Source organism: Episyrphus balteatus, chromosome 2, assembly GCF_945859705.1.
Source record: "Episyrphus balteatus chromosome 2, idEpiBalt1.1, whole genome shotgun sequence".
NCBI classification, from domain to species: domain Eukaryota; kingdom Metazoa; phylum Arthropoda; class Insecta; order Diptera; family Syrphidae; genus Episyrphus; species Episyrphus balteatus.
This window is the reverse complement of record NC_079135.1, coordinates 17962948-17984254: the sequence shown is the minus strand read 5'-3', so window position 1 is coordinate 17984254 and position 21307 is coordinate 17962948. Positions and strand designations below refer to the sequence as shown.

The following is a 21307-nucleotide window of genomic DNA, read 5'->3' as shown; positions in this document are numbered from 1 at the left end:
GAATTATGGATTGTTTCGTTAGGGGCAGTAGAAAATCAACTCAAAATTTTATTTTTTTGGCTGCATTAAAAAATTTTATTTTATTATTTTAAAATATAAGGTGTGAGTTGATATTGAAGATATTTTTTGGTATGACGTTGTATTTTATATCCAAACTTTCGTTGCAATTCATTACTTAGATTTGTGTTATTCAAAAACAATGCAAAAAAAAAATAAAATGGGTATTTGGAACGGTAGACATTACAAGATTTAAAATGTTATTACTGTTGTAACTACAGGACAATTTAAAATAAAAGAGGTAGGATTTTTGAAAATACTTGTCTTTTCATTTTTGTCATTTTTGGCTGGCAAGACTTAGCAGCAACAGTAGATAATATCATTGAATTTAAAATGTATACAAAAAAATCCAAATTAAATCCAAGTAAAACTTTTAATATACCATCATCTTTATTTTGACATTTTGAAGCCGAAGGTCCAAAAGGTTATGGTGACCTCCACCACATAAATTATTCAGATGTAAGCTTTCAAACAGGACTTTTTATTTCAATCCACCCAGATATTCTAATGTCAAAATACATAAGTTTATATCGAAATTGTTAGATTTCGATTGAAAGAAAGAAAAGAAAACTATGAAAATTTATGCACTAATTTTGGTATAGAAAAAATATTTTTTTGACCGTTTGATTTCTGACTTTTTCGTAAACAACTTAACCGATTTCAAGGAAAATTTTTATACAAAAACTTTTCAGTAGCCTTAAAATTGAAGAAAATTTTTGAAAAAGTCAATTTTGGATTTTTTTAAAATCTTTCAAATTCTTTTTTGAAAAATCATACTTTTTGATAAATTGATATATTTACTTGAAATTTGTTTAATGTGGAAAAAAAAATTTCTTTCAAACGCCAAACTATTTTCTAAACAAATTTCGAAAGTTTGTCACAGTGAGCCTGAACAAGTTTAAGGTTGACCTAAAATGACGACAAAAACTAAAGATGAGGCTTTGTTCCTGAAGGCCTCAGCAATAATAATCCGTTTTTACCAAAATCGGATTAGCTTCCTTTTTCGAGATACCCCCCGTAAACGTGTTTTTTTCGAGAAAAATTCATATCAACGCAAGGCTCGAGTACGATAACTTAGGCGCCGAGAATTTAAAACGGTTTTTAGTAGAGGTATTCAATACAATCATTTTTTGTTTTGGGAGGGAGGGTCTAAGTCCCCCCCTTTAGGCGGGAGGGGCAATTTTCTAAAAAATCAAACAAAAAATTATTTAAAAACAATGGCAACACTTACAGTTATGAATGATATCTTTTTCAAAAGCTAGAATTGTACACTTAATTATAGTTTCTAAACCAAGTTATTTTAAACAGTTATTTTCGAAATAATCGATTCCAAAGTCAACAATTGTGAAAAAGAAGTTTAAAAAAATACATTGAATACGATTTTTGTCAAGACTTTGGGTTTCATTACGGGATAAATAGATAAAGTAAACTACCTCAATAAATTCCTTATCAAATACTGAAAACCATATGTTTCTATGCCTTTTAGTTTTTGAGAAAATTTAAAAATAGGAAAACTACTTTCTTTATCTTATTTTTATTTTCTTGGATATTTTGCTTTGCCATTATCAAAAATCAAAAATTAAAAAGTACTGTGCTTAATCTACTTCGATTCTATGAATTTGTTTTATTTCCATTTAAAATTGGATCTTAAAAATAAAATTTCTTAGTACCAGTGTGGTACCAGAACGCTCATTAGTGAGCCTGATAAAGAAAGTAGTTTTCCTATTTTTCAATTTTCTCAAAAACTAAAAGGCATAGAAACATATGGTTTTCAGTATTTGATAAGGAATTTATTGAGGTAGTTTACTTTATCTATTTATCCCGTAATGAAACCCAAAGTCTTGACAAAAATCGTATTCAATGTATTTTTTTAAACTTCTTTTTCACAATTGTTGACTTTGGAATCGATTATTTCGAAAATAACTGTTTAAAATAACTTGGTTTAGAAACTATAATTAAGTGTACAATTCTAGCTTTTGAAAAAGATATCATTCATAACTGTAAGTGTTGCCATTGTTTTTAAATAATTTTTTGTTTGATTTTTTAGAAAATTGCCCCTCCCGCCTAAAGGGGGGGACTTAGACCCTCCCTCCCAAAACAAAAAATGATTGTATTGAATACCTCTACTAAAAACCGTTTTAAATTCTCGGCGCCTAAGTTATCGTACTCGAGCCTTGCGTTGATATGAATTTTTCTCGAAAAAAACACGTTTACGGGGGGTATCTCGAAAAAGGAAGCTAATCCGATTTTGGTAAAAACGGATTATTATTGCTGAGGCCTTCAGGAACAAAGCCTCATCTTTAGTTTTTGTCGTCATTTTAGGTCAACCTTAAACTTGTTCAGGCTCACTGTGTTGTAAAAAAAAAATTTTTTTTAAAACGGCTCTAACAACTTTCAAAATAATTTTTTTTTTCAAAAATTCTTTATTTTCATAGGAAATCAAATGGCATACTTCATTCCGAGATTAAAAGCATTTAAAAAGGTGTTTTCGTAATTTTAAAACCAAACTTGTATACCTACACATTTTACATTTTTTTATAAAATTAATGAATAGATTAAATTAATATTATTGCCTTAACATTGTAAGCAAATTTAATCATAAGAGCAAGTACGTGCGACCAAGTCGTGCATTCTTTTTTTTTAGGTATACCTACTTAAATTAAAACTAAAAATTATATAAGAAAATATAATTTTTTTTTTTAAATCGTAATACCAAATTATTGAAAAATATTTTAGACTCACTTAAAAGATTTGTATGTCTTTAATTTGACTTATTTAATTATTATTTATTATTATCTTTTATTAAAAAATCCTAATATTCCACTTTTTACTTGCTCTATAGGGCAAGTATTGGTTTCGTGTAGAAAAAAAAAAATCGAGGTTTTAATCAAAACCAACATTACGATGATGGAGAAGATCAAAAAAGTGGTTTTCGTCATGCGCCGTCCGTCGGTCTGTGCGTGTGTGCGTCTGTGCGTCCATCTGTACATCGAGCTAGGGCCCAAACGGATGGATAGATTTGCTTGAAACTTGGTACAGATGATTTTTACGTAATTCCCTAGACCGGTTTTTTTTATTTTTTTAATATCTCCATTTTAACGCATACCTCCCATATAACGTTTTCGAGGGGTGCCTATTGTTTCGCCCTTTTTACTTCGATTTCTGTTATTTCGTTTTTGACACAATTATTTTTGATTATTTCGCCATCCTTTATTTGGTTTTTCGTTTACTTCGTATTTCGATCACTTCGCCCAACTATAACTTCGCCTTGTGTCTTCTTGATTTTTATTTATTTCGCATTTTCATTACAAGTCCAATGAGTTGTTTCGCCAAGGTTCATTTCGCTTTTAGTTTATTTTGGCATCTGGTTATTCCGTCGTCAGTTTTGTGGATTGTTTTGGGTTTTGAAGACTTTTGGATTAAAGATAAGCAAATCGTTTTAATATAAGAGATCTGTTATCTTAAATTGTAACGAATTCGTTGTTTTTTTTATTTTTTGGGCATTTTTAAAATTAACAGGCACTATTATTCGCCACCATTTGTTTCGCCATTTTTTGTGGATGTTAATAGCCTAAGGGCGTTAAAATTCGCGCGAATTTTAACGCCCTTAGGCTATTAACATCCACAAAAAAATGGGCGAAACAATTGGTGGCGAAATAATAAAAGTCCAAGTGAACTAAAGGCGACTTAATTCCAAAACGAAATAATGAAAAAACGAAGTAATCAATAACAAAATAAACTAAAAACGAAGTCATAAGAAAACGGAGTATAAGTTTGTCGAAATAAGGAAAAACGAAATAAATAAAAAACTAAACAACAAAAATACGAAACAATAAAATAGCGAATCGACTAAGACGAAACAACCAAAAACCGAAATAAGAAAAGCGAAACAAACCATACCCGTTTTCGAGGTATTGCAAATTTCTCGAAAACGGATCTAACGATTTCGATCAATTTGGTGTGCGGAATACTCATATTGATTAAAACAAAACTGCGTTTTTAGTTTTTCTCAAAAAATGCGGAGAACGGAAATATGGCGTTGCCGTTTTTCAAAAATTGACATATTTTTTAAGTTCATATATTTCATCAAAGCATTAGTTATTTTATTTAAAATTTACAGAGATCATAAAGTATAAAATGTTAAAAAAAAATATTTTTAAAAACATTTTTGAAAAAAAAATTTTTTAATATAATTTTTAAACTTTTGATTTTTTTTTTTACAAAATCTTAAATTTCCAATAGATATTTAAGATAAAGATACTGTGAACTACAAGAGCAAGTACGTGCGACCCAGTCGTGCATTTTATTTTTTTTTTGTATTGTAGGTACCGATAGAAAATCGGTAGATTTCGATAACGAAAGTATCTTATTGACATTAAAAAAAATAAAATTATCATATTTTTAAGAATTTTTGTTAAGATTAATTTCTTAAAGCGTATTTGACTTTATTTAAAGTTAAAGAATTGTTTAGTATATAAGGAAAAACAAAATTTTGTTTTTACTTTTTGACTTCAAATATTAAATGCTTTAATCTAGGAAACAAAATTGTTCAAATGATAAAAAAAAGTCTTCAATGAAATAACAAATTGATGTCAGGGGCATGCGGTTTACCAAACAGGAAAAAACAAATATTTTCAATCATAATTCTTCTTTCATCTTAAAAACATATTATACTATGTTGAAAGTTTTTTTTTGAGATAAATGTATCCGGTTTAAAATCTCACTAGAACAAATTGTTTTTTTTTCTTTTGTTAAAATATAATATTGTTTAAATATTACAAATTACAGTGATGTCAGCAATGTATTAATCGAACAACAAGGTTTTTATAAATTTAGCAATGAAATAATACAAATTAACAACAATAAATACTTAAGACTCTAGTCTGAAAATTAATCGGCCCATTAAAATTTATGACAAAAAAATTTTCAAATAAATATCCTTGCAATGAAATATTTTTTAGAACTATTTTATTTAACCTATTTTAAGAAGTGTGTCATCCAACCACTAGAATTTTCGTACCCTCTCAGAAATTATTTTTATAAAATTTGCCACAAACACCTGTGTGTATTTTGTCTATACAAAATTACTCATCCAACCCGCATTGTGTCATGTTATATTCTTAATTTCAAATCGATTTTAATTGTTTGTATTTTTAATTCAACAAAAATTGGCAACTTGTCATTTTGATAAATAGATAGGAATGTATTTTTGAATTAGAACTAATTCAAATTTGCAGACGAAAAATTTGGGCTTCCGTCCAAATTTAATCAAAAACAAGAAAAAACAACAAAAATATTGATCATTCATCAATAATCTAATTAAAATACTTTTGCTGCATTGAATTACTACATTCTGAATTCTTTTTCTTAAAATATCTTAATTGATTCATTTTTGTTGACATAAATTTTCGAATTTTTGGTTGAAAAAAAAAAAAACAAAAATAATTTTTTTCGAGTGCAATTCTGGATGACAGTCAACATCAGCAGTATTGAAACATTTTTTTTTTTTTTTTTTCAAAAAGAGGACAAAGGAAATTGCGATGTCTTTGAATCATCAGAAAATAAGGAATGTTTTTATTTTGGCTCTTCGGAAATCATTATGACTTTTTTTCTGCAAAACAAAAAATTTAAATGTTCTACTTAATGGGAAATAATTAAAAGAAAAATGTACACAAAATTTTGATGGCATCCACACGAGCAAGTGTTTAATGATTTATATTTTGTTTTTTAACATTTTTTCATAAATAAATATATTTTTGACAGTTTATGATTTTTTTCATTTTGTTTTTGTAACTTGATATGGATTTTAAATGTATTTTTTTCCTTAAAATAGAATTGAACTTAAATATATTAATTCAAATATATGCGTACTTCTGAATTTTTTAGTACAGAGTTTTCGCCTAAGTTCACTTTTTTGCAAATCAAATTCACCTTTTATAGGTCATAAATTTATTTGAACTTTATAATTTGAATTGAGTTCACATTGCAAAAACTATATCTTTGACTATAAGTTTAAATTTCAGCGCATACATTCCTTATAATCAGAGTTGTAAAAATATCAATTGAAAAAAAAAAAATGCATTTGAAATTAAAAAAAAGTTGTATTGCAATTAAAAAAATGCATTAAAAAAATATTTATTGCAAGTGAAAAAAAATTGCATTGAAAAAAAAAATGTATTGCAACTGAAAATATTTGCATTGAAAATAAAACTTTTATTACAAATAACAATATTTTGCATTAAAAAAAAATTGATTGCAAATTAAAAATTTTCTGCATTAAAAAACGAATTCAATGCAAAATGTGAGCATTAAATATTATTTTTTTCAATATTCATCGAATTTCTTACAATTTTGACTGTTTGCTAAATCAACTATAATTTTGAACCTAATGTATGGTCAAATAGCCAAAACTTTAAAAAATTGTACGAATATTAAAAAATATCTAATGCACACTCTTGCATTGATTTTTTTTTTCAATGCAGAAATTTTTTTATTTGCATTAAAATATTTTTATTTAGGTACAATAGAAATTTTACATTTTTGAGTTGCGATAACATTTTCAATGCAAAAATTTTTTTATTTGCAATAAATATTTATTTTAATGATATTATTTTTTTGTTTCAATACAATTTTTTTTTAATGCAAAATTTTTTCAGTTGCAACAAATATTTTTTTTTTGCAATATTTTTTTTTTTTTTTTATATTTTTAATGGAAAACAAATGCATTAAAAAAATATGATTTTTTACAACCATGCTTAGGTATAGTAAAAAATTTCGAGGTTATGTTGTCATGTTAGTCAGGGGCTCTTAATGAATATATTTCCCATTCTATTTATGCGTGAAAATATTTGTATTTCATAAATTGATGTTCTTAGCATGAAATTACTTAATTTCTTGATACATTTGATATTGAAAAAAAATTATTTCTTCCTAATTTTTTTACTTAGAAAAACCACAAAGTACATGAAACACACTTCATTTTCCTCCCAATAGACGTATTGGAATCTCAAAGGAAATTAAATTAAATTTTAAATTGCTGTTTGTTTTATTTATTATGATTGTTAAAACCATTTTCCTTGAAGATTTTATATTTTCAAAATAATAAAAAAAGAAGAATACAATTTTATTTCAAAACTGAAATAAAACAGAATTTTTTCAAGGCTACCATAAATGTGAATATTTTTGCAAAATTTTTATTAATTTTTTTTAATTTCATTTAGCTGATTTCTAAAGTTTTTATATTTTTCAATTTTCGAATCTTTAACAATGTGTATGCGTGGGGATTTTTTTCCTATACCTACCTACCTAAATTTTTATTTGGCAAAAATCCAACTATTCAATTTTCCTAAGTTTTGTTGTAGGTGTGAAGAGAATAGATGATTCAGAATGTGATAAAATATAAATTGCAAGATTTTTCTTAACACACTAAAGTTTAAGGTGTTTTTAACACCAAGAAGGCTAAAAACATTGCACCTACTTAAATAATATATCTTATTTGAAAATCACCTAGTAGTCGTCGCCTTTTATTATTTTGACACACTCTAATTTTATGCCAAAGGACACATTTTTCATTCACATTTTACTCAACTAAACAATTAGTTTCAAATTTATTAATTTTTGCGAAATTATCATCCTTGGGATGCAGAATATTGCGTTAATTTTATTTTGACAACATGGGTTTAGTTGTTGTTGGAAATGTCTATTTTGTTGCCAGAGACTAGGTTACACAAATTAGATGTGATTTAATTATCATCGACAAATTGTTTTAAATTTTGAAAATTTAATAGGTTTTTCCACTGTCACTTAAGTGAAGCTATTTTTGTTCAATGGTCTCAATATAATTTAAAGAAAAAGATATATTTTGAATTATAAATTAAAAACAGCTTGTTTGTTTAAAAATTAAAATATTAATAGGGTCACATAATACTATCAAATAAGAATTACATCAGCTGTTGAAATAAATAAATATTTACATTTGTTCCGATATAAATTCTAGTACAGGTAAAATAGTACATAAAATCAATAAATAAAAAAAAAAAATTGTTCCACTCATGAAACTTGGCAAAAAGTTTGCTTTTGGGATAAGAACCAAGTACAAAAAAAGTCTATACAAAAAAGTTGGGTGGAAGGGTGTTTTGGTCCCAAAAAGCCAATCATTCGCGTAAAACGTGTAAGAACTTATCTATAAATGTTTAATTTGTCATCAAAATGAATTTCGTAAGGGTACCATTTATACCATTGATTTTATCGGACTTATCGCGGATTTTCCCTATTTCCCAAAAAAACACCCTTTAACCTAAAATATTTGTGTAGACTTTTTGAGTTCTTGCTTTCTGTTATAAATGAAACATTTTTACCTATTTTCATTGGTGTAACAATTTTTTCCCAGTTTTTATGGTAGGTACTAATTCCGAATTTCATCATTTCTTAAAAAAAAAAACACCCTTTCACTCAAAATAATTTTTTACTTTTTATAGATTCTTAATTCTTATACCAACCAAAACTATTTCACCAAGTTTTAAAAATTAATAAAATATAAGTTAGCTGTTATGATACCTTTCTCACACACAACTTAACCTATCAAAAAAACACCCTTTCACCCAAAATATTTTTAAAAACTTTATGAATCCTTTGTCCCTGTTTTATCTTAAACCTTCATCCCAAATTTTGTCAGTGTAGCATGTTTTTCACATGGGTTTCGGTTATATTTTACCTGTTGAGATCAAAAAACAAGCACCCTGGTTTTAAATCGGAAATAACTTTTCTTAGAGCAATCGTTTTGACTTTATTTTTATGTCATTAGATTCAGCGTTAAAAAATACCTTGAAAACATGTGTCATATGATGATATTCGACAAACAATTTTTTTCAGTATATTTTTGACCTTCACCCCCTCCCTCTTGTCCGCGAAAAAACACCCTTCCACCCAACTTTTTTTTATAGACTTTTTTTGTATTTGGTGGAACAATTTTTTTTTTATAAATGCCTATTTTACCTGTACTATTCATGAAGATTTCTAACCTATAATTGTCGTATACAGTGAATTTCTGAAACTGAAGTTTTTCGAGAACTTAACCTTAATTTATTTCTGTTTTTGTCAAAATTTACTATTTCGAATTTTTTAAAGAAAAGGTGCAACAGCTTTTTAAATTTTAGGGTGCTCGTGTATTGAGCCAATTTTTGTAGAAAACTATAAAAAAAGAAATTGATAAAATTTATTCGAGGTTGTGGTAAACGAAAAAGGAAGATATAATGAAATTAAATATACACTGAGCGAAAAAGGCGAATATTTTGTGAAATGTTCGAAATAGAATTTTTTTCTATTTGGTTTTAGAACAGACATAAGTGTAGCTATCACCCATTTCAGGCTTATCTATTCTTTACCGGACACCCTGTATATTAGGGTGGGTCAAAAAAAATGGAAATTTGTTTTTTTGATTTGGTACTTCGAAAACTCGATTGCTAGACACCTCTAGAATATACTCACCAAATATGAGCTCTTTATCTTAATGGGAAGGTCATCCGCTTTTCAATTTTCCATTTTTAAATCAAGCTTCTACTAAAAAAAAAAAATATTTTTTTATTAATTGACTTTTTAGTCAATTTTTTTACATATTCTTGTAGAAAATTGAACGCTCTACAAAAAAGGTTAAATACACTTTTTTGAATTATCTAAACGTTTAGTAGATATTTGAGGTCCAAAAATCGAAAAAATCTTAAAAAATTCGTTTTTTGTTCTTAATTTTGTAACAAATTGAAAAATTATAATAATCAAACTCGCATGACTTATTCTTGTAGGAAACAGATTGCTCCACAAAAAAGGTTATAATAACTTTTTTTATTAATCTAACCATTTGAATGATATTCGAGGTCAAATTTAAACAAAAATATAAAAATTTTTTTTACTTTTCAAAATTTTCTAATTCACTGAAAAGTCATTATTATTAAATAAGTAAGACGGATACAAAAGACGAATTTTTTTAAGATTTTCTCGATTTTTGGACCTCAAATATCTACTAAACGTTTAGATAATTCAAAAAAGTGTATTTAACCTTTTTTGTAGAGCGTTGAATTTTCTACAAGAATATGTAAAAAAAATTGGCTAAAAAGGCAATTATTAAAAAAAATATATTTTTTTTAGTAGAAGCTTGATGTAAAAATGGAAAATTGAAAAGCGGAGGACCTTCCCATTAAGATAAAGAGCTCATATTTGGTGAGTATATTCTAGAGGTGTCTAGCAATCGAGTTTTCGAAGTACCAAATCAAAAAAACCAATTTCGATTTTTTTGACCCACCCTACTGTATACAGGGTGTCCCAAAAGTTAACGTCGAAACGAAAACGGTAGATAGGGAAGGTGGTGACAGTTATCAGAAAAATAATAAAAAAAATCGCAGCCATATATGTATTTTGTGAGTTATGGGCATTTGAAAAAAAGTCGGAAAAATGGTCACCCTGTGACGGTTTTTCATGTGCCGTGACTACAAATCTTAATTTTTCTCATTTTTTTTCTTTTGTTACAGAACCTTGAATAACCCTGCTATCAAATGCATTCAAAAATTTTAACGGGGGAAAATATTACTTTTTTACCCAACTTAGTACTAAAAAAATTTACATGACTCTAATTCAATGAGCCGTAGTGTAAAAAAAATGCACTACGATGTTTCGGCAAGTTGCCTTAAAAGTTGGTGTGTTCAATTCTCTTTTCAAAATGGTATAACATTGTTTGGAATATTTCATAAATAACCGAGATAATTTTTTTTTTCTTAAGAAATCCGACTTTTTTTAGGTAATTTTTCCATATTATTTAAGTTTTTGTATTCTGAAAGGTTCTGAAAGAGTACAAAACTTGAATAATATGGAAAAATTACCTCATAAAAAAGTCGGATTTCTTAAGAAAAAAAATTTTATCTCGGTTATTTATGAAATATTCCCAACAATGTTATACCATTTTGAAAAGAGAATTGAACACACCAACTTTTAAGGCAACTTGCCGAAACATCGTAGTGCATTTTTTTTACACTACGGCTCATTGAATTAGAGTCATGTAAATTTTTTTAGTACTAAGTTGGGTAAAAAAGTAATATTTTCCCCCGTTAAAATTTTTGAATGCATTTGATAGCAGGGTTATTCAAGGTTCTGTAACAAAAGAAAAAAAATGAGAAAAATTAAGATTTGTAGTCACGGCACATGAAAAACCGTCACAGGGTGACCATTTTTCCGACTTTTTTTCAAATGCCCATAACTCACAAAATATATGGCTGCGATTTTTTTTATTATTTTTCTGATAACTGTCACCACCTTCCCTATCTACCGTTTTCGTTTCGACGTTAACTTTTGGGACGACCTGTATGTACGAAATTTAGATATCAGTACCACATTATGTACTGCATGTATAATTATATGTAACACCGTGAAGTCTTTTGAATAGATAACAGATTAATTCTGGTTAATGTACTTCGTTGTATTGAGTGCCGGGGTTTACGTAGAGTAAAATATTTTTTTTTTTTTAAATTCATTTAGCCTGTACTGTATACATTAAAGCTTTGTACTCTACTAAACTCTGTATTGAGTATCATAGAATCTGGACTCAAAATAAGTTAGTAAAAAAAGAATAATACTTAATACAGAGTAGAGTATATAAATTTCTTAACTGAGTACATACTTCTTTTACTAATAACATAAAATATGTACTCATTTATTAGAATTTACAAATTTACAACAAAGTTTTACTCATTACTCTGAGTACAAATCATCACAATCAGTTCACTAACTAACTAACTGAAGTAAAATGAAAGGAATGCACTTTTTAAGACTCATATGTGTTTGCTCTGATGATAAAAGTGTCTTAGAATAAAAAAAAAAAAAAATACGTTAAATTTACAAAAAATTATATAAACTTAAGTCTGTAAGAAAATTTATAAAAAAAAATTAAAATTTAATTTAAAAAACAATTTCTTTAATGGATTTGACTTGCAAGCGAAGTGTGCCATTAAATTTTTTGAATTACAATGTATTTTTATGAACAAATTTTTCAAAATCGCTGGGTATTTAATTAATTTTTTTTTTCAATTACTCGCTTAAAAATTTAATGTATCATTGTGTACTCTTTTCTTCTAACAAAAAAGTTTAAATTAAATGTTTTCCTAGTTCTCTTGATGGAATACTAATTTCCTAACACCATCAAAATGTTCAATTTTTACATAAAATAAAGTGATGAACTCCAATCTTATTCAAGATTTTTCCATTGGCAATGTGACAAAATTCTAATTTCACCAGAGCATGAAAGAAGAAACAATAAAAAAATATTATTTTTAAAAATAGATACTTGAGGAAATTTCTCTTTTTAATATGAATCTAGAGACAGATGCAGTTTTTAAATATTTTTTAAAAAAATAATAATTTTTTTCTATATTTTGTTTTAAATAATAAAATCCATTCGAAATTATTTATCATCACTTTTCGACACTAAAATGAATCATCTTAATCTAATTTTGGATATCGAATGAGAAATCTCAAATATTTTCTATTTGAACACCTCAGAGAAATACATTAATTCGACAACCTGGCACGGTTCTATTTTTGAAAGAAAAAATAGATTATCTCTATTCACGTATTTTGAAAACCTACAACGTCGCTTAAGCGCAGTGTACGATTTTTCGAAAGAGTGTTTGATTTGAACTCTCGTGCTCAAAAGTGTTTCCCCTTCAAAGTGTGTCAGGCCTTGAACGACGAATCAAAGAATAAGGTGGTGACATTTCCCTTTGTATTCTCTTTTAAAAATCTTTTTGTTTTGGGGAAATTTTTTTTTGAGAAATAATGGCGCCCAATGTCAGGGTTTTTAAATACATCAAAGAGTATTTTTCTAACTAGCACAGATTTTACGTTGTTTTTGTTGACTTTCTTATTGTATTTTCCTACCTGACAGGGAACATTTATTTAGGAAACGGTTTTTGGCAACAGCCAACATAACAATGTCACAAAAACGATCTTCACTATTTTTCACTGCCTTCTTTTTGTTGTGATTTTTGAAAAATACAAAAACCTAATGAAAAATAAAACAAATTAGAGATGTTTTTTTTTTATTTTCGGCAAAAGTAGGTGCGTGGGGGTTGTTTTGATGAGGGAATGTTTTTCTATTTAGTGTTTTTTTCTTTTTTTTTTATTTTTAAATGAGATGCTGCCAAAAATTGTTTGAAAATTAACACACAAAATTTTGTTCGCGTGCCAAATTAAATAAATATACAAAAAATTTAAATCGAGAGACTACAGAATGAGAAACACATTTAAAAGAGAGAGAGAGAGAAATTTTTAATATTTAGATGTGGTAGTTGGCCACTGATGATATTTTTTTTACATTTTTTGTTTTTGAATTTTTATAGGAAATCTGTGAATACGAGGAATAAAGTGAAATGGAACAGAAAAATATAGAAAATGTAAAATAAATGAAAAACAACAAAAATTAATTCAGTTGTTTATAAACAAATGATGGAAACGTACAAGGAGCGCCATCTGCAGATAAGAGTATTCCCTACTTAATAAGTAGTACTTAGCTTCCATTTTTCTCAAAGATGGCGTTTGTTATCAAAATGTTTGTATTAAATTTGAAATTCATTTCAATTTTCATATTTTCTTTTGTTTTTCAATTTTTTAAAAATTTATTTGTAAAGAAATAGAAAAGACTTTTATAAATTCGATTAAATCTTTTTTTTTAAATAAATTGATGGTTTTTTTTAAGTTGAAACAACTTTGATTTAAAGATGTTTTATAACGGTAAACCACTTTAAACTAACGATGTTCTACTTTGATTTTAAAATTTTAGTCTTCAACGCAAAATCATTATGAAAAATAGTTGAGTCAACGTGGTTTTCGTGGATTTTAAGTTGTTTTTTCCCTCAGTGTAATAACAATAGTCAATCGGCCTAGTGATTTTAGTTAAAACTTTAAATACCACTGCGTAACCAAGATAAACCACAATGTTACCGTGATTTGTAAACAATTCGATCCAAATTTGGGTTTCAAACTTGTAAAAGTAAACAATGTTAATTTTATAACTCAATATAGTTTTAAACTAATTTGTACTATTTCTTCAAGAAAAATGAAATTAAAAAAAGGGACATTTTTTAGACATACTAAAAAGTATTTTGACCCATATACACTTTTCAAAAATGATTTTTTTTCTTCAAGCGAGAGCTTGAAACACCATTTTCAAATGTAAACAAAAGTGCACCTCGTTAAATATCTGAGCAATGAAAAATATTGTAAGAACGCTAAGGGATCATTAAGTGAATGTTTTAAAAACAAAGCCATATTGGTACTTCTTAACAGCAGGGTTGAAAAATATCAATTGAAAAAAATGCATTTAAAATTAAAAAAAAATTTGCAAATAAAAACTTTATGCATTAAAAAAATGCAAGTATTTTTTCTGTATTAAAAAAAAAAAAAATCAATGCAAAATTGGTAAAATAAATATTTTTCTTTTAATATTCGTATCGAGTTTCTTACAATTTTGGCTATTTGACCATACAATACTATAATATTTAATAATATTAATGGTCAAATAGTCGAAATTGAAAGAAATTCGAGGAATAGTATTTAATTCAAATATTTTGCATTGATTTTTTTTTTCAATGCAGAAAATTTTATTTTAACTTAATCGACATTTAATTTCTTGTACCTAAAGCAAACAATTTTTTAGAAAAAAAAATTAATTCAAAATTTAAAAAAAAACTTTGTACCTCATTTTTAGTAAAATATTAATTGACTCATAAGATCTTAGTTTCAATTAAACTTACTAAGCAGTTTCCAAAAAAATAATTTTAAAAAAATGTTCAAAAATGTTTTTTTCAAATCATAGTATTACGACTTCTTAAATTTAAATTGGTTGAGTCGATTACATGAAAGTCATAAAGTACCTACCTTTAATAACGGTACAAGAAATATTTTTCCAATTTCGAAAGCATTAGCTTATTTTTGAAATGCGAAGTTACACAGTAAAAATCATTAAAGCCGTTTTTGAGAAAAAATTAGCAGGTGTCCTAAATTATGGTCCTAAAAACAATTTTAATTTCATGTAAAAGCAATCCCAAAAAACTCTTAAATACATCGAGTTAAATTTTCTTATGATTCCTAAACTTTCTCTAAAGTACTTTCATTTATGTATATTTAAGACAAATGAAAATAGTACAAAGTTTGGTAAATCCGTTTTGAAACTATGTGCGAGAATGACCAAAAATAAGACTCTTTAAACTAAGTTTTCAAGTCAAGTAAAAGATAGATAAATGTCTAGAGAATTTATAAAATTCAATATACTCTTTTGTTCACGGTTTTTATCTTTGTTTTTTAAATTCTTTTTTTGAATTCATTCAAATCATTTTAAATGGCAGGCAGTTGAAATAAAAAAGTTAAAGAAAATTTATTGCAAACTAAAAAAAATGCATACCTACAAAAATTATTTGTTGCAACTGAAAAATATTTGCGTTAAAAACATTTTGTTTTAATGCAAATATTTTTCATAAAAATAAAAATATTTTGCGTAAAAAAAATTATTTGGAATGAAAAAATTTTTTGCATTGAAAAAATAAAAATCAATGCAAAGTGTTTGCATTAAATATCGTTTTTTTGCGTTAAATTTAATTTGGCAACACAGAAAATTTTTTATTTCAAATAAATTTTTTGTATGCAAAATATTTTTGTTTGCAATAAAAAATTTAGTGTCAATGCAAATATTTTTCAGTTGCAATGACATTATTTTAAATGCAAAATATTTTTCCTTGCAGTAAATATTTTTTTTCAAATACAATTTTTTTTATTTGCAAAAAACAAATTTTATAAATTTGTAAATTGGAAAACAAATGTGTTGAAAAAAAAATAAAATATTTCTGACAACCTTATCCAAGAATATACCTATTCATTGGGTGATATGCATACCTAAAAAATAGTAAATTCTTTTACTTGAAAGATTGTAAGTAAAGTATGAACTTTTTTATCCACATTTTGTGCATATCAAACCTAGTTTATACTTATTAATTTCCAATTGCTAGTATTTACTATTTTTTATGTATACGGGCCATTGTCATGAGAAAGTGCATTTCGAACCCAGCGGTAAATTAACCCTCTGTAGGCCCACCTCTTTTTTGTGACGTGATAGGCACACGGGTGCGAATTTGGTTTATACTTTTTCATGGAGCTAGAACTTTTTTCGGTCACAATATTTTATGGAGAATTAAATATGAAATTGATGTAGAATATTCCAAGGAATTCGAATATTGTATTCACAATTCCGAAAAAAAATATTTTCAACCTTATAAAGATACTTTTTTGTGACCGCTTTTTTGAAAAATCGTAATTTTTTTATTTTTGTCCTTCCAATTTCGCACCCGTGTGCCGACAGAGGGTTAATGGTCCCCTTAATTTTTGTAAGAATGGTTGAGAGTTTTTAGACACTAGGCCTTGCTCCTTCATGGGATGTCACATGTATGACATGTCTTGCCATAAAATTGTCACAAATTGCATAAGATTTATCAAATAGTTATCAGTTTCGAACAAATTTGATAAAATTGCACTTAAATCGTTTTTTTTTTTAAGAATCATTTCTTCATAATTTTTAAAAATGTTGAGCATGTTTTTGATAATCATTTTGCGTCTTTGATAAATCTTACTGAATTTTAAATAAGATATTATAAAACACACATATTTATCGCTCGTGTCTTAAGATGCTCTATTTTTGTTTTTATTTTTTTTCTACTTTTTTAAACGCAAATAAAACACAAACAAAACTTTAAAATTTTATTTATCATAATATTTTTCAAGGACATTTCTTTTAGTTTCATGATATTTGATTCGTAAATAAAAATAAATTTTATAAATCGTAATACTATTTTATTATCAGGCAGAAAATCATTTCAATTCAAAAACCTGATTTATTATTTTAATAAAAATTTCACACCAAAATAAAAAGGAGATTTTTGTTTTTTTTTTCGATTTTTTTAAGTATAATGAATAATTTAAATAACTTTATAAGAAGTAACTAATTTTAATATTTTTAATTTTTTCGTTTATAAAATCAATTCATATTCATATTAAATTCGTGATCCACGATTGTTGCTAGAAACTACAAGTTGAGCTTGTGTGGTTGCTGTACCCAATAAATTTGCTGCACTGCAAGAGTAAATGCCACCATCATCTAAATTAAAAAAAGATAAATTATTTTTATTAAATCAATTACAAAAATAATTATTATAAAAACTTAATTTTTCAGAGAAATATTTTTTTTTTTCAGAAAATTGTTGTTATTCAAAAATGATTATTACCTGGATAAGTTTGTGGTATTGTTAATCGGCAAACTCCATTTCGATACTCGATGACGTGTTTATTGCTGCACTCAAGTTCATATCCGTTTTTAAACCAAGCAATAGCCGTATTGGGATCACTTTGGACAATGCATTCAAAACGAGCTGTTTTTCCAGTTACTGCTGCAATATCTTTTAAAGGCTAAAAAATCATAGATATTTTTTTTTTAATATGTATAAAATTAAAAGTCAATGTATTCAGTAATTACCGTTATAAAAACTGGAGGTTTCTTTGTTTGATTCTGACGAAGTAAATGCGAATTGACGGGGACATCAGATGATTGATGGTCAGAAACTATGATATTTTGTGAAATTTCTTAGTAATTGTTTTATTTTAAATATAAATATCCATTTTTTTTTTTTAAATTTGATTAAAAGCAAAGCATTTAATTTTTTTGTTTTAAGATTTCACATTTCACTCGGTTTTAAAACAGTTAATAATTAAGACACACGGAATTCAAATAAAATTAGTTTTATCATGCAAAAACGAAAACACACTGGATTTAAGGTTTATAAAAAATGCTGTCAACTTAAAAATATATCAGTAAGCAAAACGAACACAATTATATTTATGGTAAAACTACAACAAAAAATATGTAAAGAACTTTAGTACCAATTTCTAAGTTCTCAAACTTGTTTTCCGAATTTCTTAAATGTTTCAATAGAAACTTCATTAATAAGTAGGCTCTCAAATCTGATGATTAAGTGAAAGATTTCGTAAGAAGATAATCGCATTGCAAATTAATTCATGAATTCACCAAGATTTAAAAAAATTGATTCTGAAAAACTTATCTACAAACATTTTTTAAAAATAAGTTTTAAATGTATTTATTTTTTTTTTCTTAAATAAACCAAATAAAATATAAGTTTTAAATTTTTGATTTTATATGTTTATTTATTTTAATTTTTTTTAATGTGGATTGATCAAACATTGAACCCAATATTTTTTTTGGTTAAACTTCTTTCACTGATCACAAATTAAACAATACTTTTTTAAGTCAGAAACAACATTTGACAATAACTTCAAAATGTTTTTTTTTTTTTTTGATTTTTTTTTAATGTGACTGCAACAAAAATAGAGTTTGAACTCAACCATACTTTTCTAATAGTCAAAATTTATTTGGTTCGGCAATTCTTTGATATACTTGAATAATAACAGGTAAAAAACGCAGTTTTCGTGTATTTTTGTCGTCGAATCGACAGTCAGACAATCTCAAAAATCTTTTATTTCTTTTCAAAATTAAGTTTTCTCTCAAAGAGAAATAGAAATAGAAATGTATGAAATTTCAAATTCTTAGTGGTTAAGGAACGAAATACCAATTGGTGACTTCTGATTTGAAATTAAAAAAAAAAAAAAACAACATATTACAGAAAATATAAAATTAAGATTTAACATACAAAGAATTCGTTAAACATTATTTTGGGGACTATAGCGAAAATAGTGATAATGAAAGCTCAAAAACTAGACATGATAAAAAATCTGTAAAATGTTTTGAATTCAGTACACAAAAATCAATAAAATTTAGCTGAGAATTTTTTTTTTTATTTGTATGCCAATGTTATCAATCAACACACATAAAAGTTTTGATCTTAGCTATTTATCAACCCATTTTCAAAAATCTTTGCAATATTTTTTTTTTTTAAGCAAAAATTATTTTTTTGGGATATAACTTAGTTTTATGTACTACCTTAATATTACTTTTAGCCCTGTTTTTTCAATCGTCAGTTAGACTATCAGAAGAATAAATCTATTATATATATTAAAGTTTGGTTTTGTGTACGTTCGCTAACCGGCCACACCGACTGACTTATTTTCTTAATTTCTTTTTTAAATCAAAGAGCCATAAGAGGAGAAGGTTTAAGGCAAACAAAATTTAAGATTTTATAGGGTAAATAGGGGTAACACGACATTGAAAAAAGAGGATATTTTCTAAACGGTAAGTCGTAAAGAGTTGACTTTTTTTTTAAATGGTAGACAAATTTATTCAATAGTTAAAAAAGGTATTGAAAAAATTCAAAAAAAATTTCAAAACCAAGTTGTGAAGATTTTTTTGCAGTCATAGACCTTCGACAAAAGACTAATTAGAGGTACGCAAAATTTTGCACAGAAATTTGAGTTACCTACACCATGAGAAAGATATTTAAATAAAAATTAGGGGTCTAAAACGGATTTTTTTTCATAGGCCCTGTATTTTGAAATCAAAATTTTTGAAAAACAACCTAATTTTTAGGGACATTTTTGAGTAGTCTTCTACTTTTTTGGAATTTTTAAAAGTCTGCAAAAATCTCAAATTTATAGGAAATATAGGTTTTAATCATGCGCATGCATGAGTTTTTTTGCATAGGCCACTTTTGCTAAAAGTTTAAAAGTTAACATTTATAAACTCATTTTATGAACTTTTCAAGTTTTGATCCTCTTTTTACTTTGAAAATTATTTAATTACAGAGTCGAAAATTAGAAATAAATACAAGAAATGGCGGAACGAAGTCCGCCGGGTCAGCTAGTGTCAATATAAAAGCTTTTATTTGTAGGAATAACTAAAATAAAATTTTAATAAAAAAATAGTACGTATACACCATAGTGAACATCTTTTAGTTTTTTTGAATTCATATAGGGTTCTTCTTATCTCCTATTTAAAACTACACAGATAACGTTATTAAAAATAAAATAATAGATTTTTATCAATTTAAATATGGTGGAATTAGAAGCTGAAGCTGATATCGAGGGCTGAGAGAATATTCTAATATTGACCTTAGCTAAACAACAATTTGGTTGAAAAAGAAAAAAGTTTTTTTTTTTTTAGTTTTTTTAAAAGATTCGGTGAATAAATAATTGCATTAAAGATCGAAAATTGCATCGTTATAGTTTTTAGCAAGATGAATTTTTGAAAGGAAATGATGACTAATCTCTCGGTTTAGGATAATTTTTTATTTAACCGATTTTCTAAAAAAAAATAAAAGAACTTTTTTCAACAAACACAGTTTTGATCGAATTTAACACACAAATGGAAATATATAAAAATGACAACAATGATGATATGATCCTCGTGAAACACTATAAACACCAAAAGCTCGAAATTTTCTGCTTGCATATGAAGAATATAAGCCTATCGCTGAGAAGCCTTTATACAACATCGAAGTGCAAAATAGTAAGTCCTCTATAATTTTTACCTGTTCTCAAATTTGGCAAAGCCGTATCATTAGCATGCAGTTGATCAATATTAATCTCAATTGTTGGCAACGAAGTACGTCGAATTTGTGGAGCATACGTTTGATATGTTGGTGTTTTTGATCTTCCTAATGTTGTACGTTCATGTTGAACAGGTATAACAATTTCACCAGACAAATTTTGCATCGAACTTGATACCGGTCTTCTTGGCATTTGTGACGAACTCGATGATGAAGAATTGGACTTACCACCAATGAATTTTTTACCCTCACCCGGAAATAGAATTCCGAATTCATAACCAAAATCATATTTGAAATAAATCAAACCTGTATTGGGGTCGACACATTTTGTACCTGTATTTTTTTTTTTGGAGAGTTTTAAGGGGAACAGAAGGTTTAACAGTTAAATATTTTTGTTTTTTGTAAATTAAGGCGGGAAAAACACAGAAAAACTTTGTTACAAAAGCTTCGAGAAATCAAGATTGAGCAATGACTTCAAAGGTCTTAAAATTTTCAATTCCTCAAAAGCTTTTGAATTTGAACTCAAGCAAATCAAAATCAAGGTAAAAAAACAACAAGAACAAAAAACTCATGCTCAAGACTTACCGTATTGGGAAACTCTCGACTCATTCCGGTAAGCCTCGGGCTTATTTGTCGTACCCTCGCTTGGAGCACGCTTAAATCCCGGTCGAATTGTGTGCTGCTGCTGAGTTGGTGCAGTTTTCAAGTCCGAT

The 21307-nt window shown here is 26.7% G+C and overlaps 1 protein-coding gene across 1 annotated transcript in view; it reads right to left on the bottom strand.

Moving 5' to 3' along the window:
• LOC129908709 (titin) overlaps positions 1 to 21307 on the bottom strand; it is a 167738-nt gene extending 146431 nt beyond the window's left edge. The window contains exon 1 of the mRNA XM_055985417.1: positions 21180 to 21307. The gene's annotated coding sequence lies outside the window, so the exon portion shown is untranslated. The remainder of the gene's footprint in view (positions 1 to 21179) is intronic.